This window comes from Otolemur garnettii, unplaced genomic scaffold (assembly GCF_000181295.1).
Source record: "Otolemur garnettii isolate 467f Iridium unplaced genomic scaffold, OtoGar3 scaffold00227, whole genome shotgun sequence".
Taxonomy (NCBI): domain Eukaryota; kingdom Metazoa; phylum Chordata; class Mammalia; order Primates; family Galagidae; genus Otolemur; species Otolemur garnettii.
The window spans coordinates 1,633,997-1,636,250 of NW_003852622.1; the positions used below are offsets into that span (position 1 = coordinate 1,633,997).

Sequence of the window (2,254 nt, forward strand, 5' to 3'; positions counted from 1 at the left end):
AACTTTTCACACTTCCATTTATCAGTTTTCACATTTCAATGATGAGTTTCACAGGAATACAAATAAACAAAAGAGTCTACTGCACAGTGAAAACACTGATAAACTTGATCTAACATACTTCTCCCAAGCCTTCATGGAGTAGCCAATTGATTTAGCACTATTTTAAAACATAAGTTTTCTGGTTTAATGATATTTTCTCATTGTTTAATTATAGCTAATAAGATGACATATTTGAAAATACAACTAAAGGGAAGATACATTAGTAGAGGTTGATGTTAATATGTGACTGAGCAGTGAAAAGGGAGGAGATAGAGGTAGCAGAATTAACAACCATAGAATTACATGTCGTAAGTTCTCATGTGATAGCAAACATTCCTCAGCAGCTCAGTAACTTAATATAGATATAAAGGAATTACAATGACAAGAATATAAAAATTAAGCCCATAAGTTTGGTCTGCCTTTAATAAGAACAAATCTTTTGATGTAAATGGGGCAGTAATTGATAAGAACAGGTACTACTACACTTGATTGTAGCCAAAAGGATGGTGAGTGATTAGAGCACTAATTGATGTCATTATTCAGTCTGTCTGGGAAAAAAAAATTGAAGAGAAAAGTAGAGTCCCTTACCTACTGAATTAAAATTCGTTCTCCCACCTATCTTATAGAAAAAATCTGGTTCATCGGGGTTTGAATAGGCACTTCAAAGAAATTCCAACAAGTCTGATCCAATTTTCAGAATGAACAATATCTGACAGTTGCAACTAACATTAAAATTTTAGGGCTCACTCCTCGTTAGTATAGTGGTGAGTATCCCCACCTGTCACGCGGGAGACCGGGGTTCGATTCCCCGACGGGGAGAAGCAATTACTTTAAATAATTGGCTCGGCGCCTGTGGCTCAAGCGGCTAAGGCGCCAGCCACATACACCTAAGGTGGCGGGTTCGAATCCCCAGCCCGGCCGCCAAACAACAATAATGGCTGCAACCAAAAAATGGCCAGGCGTTGTGGCGGGCGCCTGTAGTCCCAGATGCTTGGGAGGCTGAGGCAGGAGACTCGCTTGAGCCCAGGAGTTGGAGGTTGCTGTGAGCGTGATGCCATGGCACTCTACCCAGGGGGACAGCTTGAGGCTTCGTCTCAAACAAAACAAAACAAAACAAAAATTTTAGTTAGGAAGAAAATAGGAGAATGTTGAAGGATGTAGTTTGACAATTTTTTTTCCAACAATGTAAGGAAATGAAGTGTTGTAAGGAATTGAAAAGTCTGTCTAGAGCTGGGCATGATGGCTCATGCCTATAATCCCAGCACTCTGGGAGGCTGAGGTAGGTGGATCGTCTGAACTCAGGAGTTTGAGTCAAGCCTGACCAAGAGTAAGACCCTGTCTCTACTGAAAATAGAAAAACTAGCCAGGTGTTGTGGTAGGTGCCTATATTCCCAACTAGTTGAGGGGCTGGGGCAAGAGGCTCCCTTGAGTTCAAGAGTTTGAGGTTGCTGTGAGCTATGATACTGCAGCACTTTATCTAGGGCACAGAATAAGACTCTCAAATAAGAAAAAAGAAAATAAAAGTCTATTTGGTAGATATTTATCATATACAACACATATATCACTATTATTCATGCAATTAGAATACAAATAAAATAGATTGAATATGGTTTATGTACTAGGCCTAATATATTCTTCCCTTGTTTATTGAAGAGATAGTTCAGTGTAGTATGTATCTTTCAGTCTATAATTATAAATTTAAGTTTTCCCAGTAAATAGAGCATTCTAGTTTGTTTATTTCTATTTAGACAACTATATTTGTTTATGAGTAACAACCAAAAGAATAGGAACAAAATTTATTGAAAGTAATCCATCATAAATTTTCATTTGAATCCTAGATATTTGTCCTATATAAAGCTATGAAACAATGAAAATATAATTGACATAAAAATGATCAAGTATGCATGTATTCTTTACTGAATTAAGATTTGGTCATAGTTTTCATCATTTATGCTTTATTCTAAAATATTGTAATAATGACATAGTCTCATTCTACTATTGACCTCATACACAAGGAGAAAGTTTGCCAGTTTTATGATATACTATGAATAAAAACTCAGAAGGCTGTTGTAAAATTGTTAATTCACAAATCCTCACGGATAAAAATGAATAGTAGAACCAAAATACAAGGTTATAAAAACTACTATCAACAAGTAAATGTCATGAAAATATAAATTATTTTTCACTGAGCAGGGCAACAACAAGAAAAAGAGAA

General features: G+C 36.2%; 1 non-coding gene across 1 annotated transcript; it reads left to right on the plus strand.

Annotated features, from left to right (window-relative positions):
• The first annotated feature begins 786 nt into the window (after positions 1-786).
• On the plus strand, positions 787-858 carry TRNAD-GUC. Its single transcript has one exon. It is a non-coding gene; the product is annotated as a tRNA-Asp (tRNA).
• The last annotated feature ends 1,396 nt before the right edge of the window (positions 859-2,254 follow it).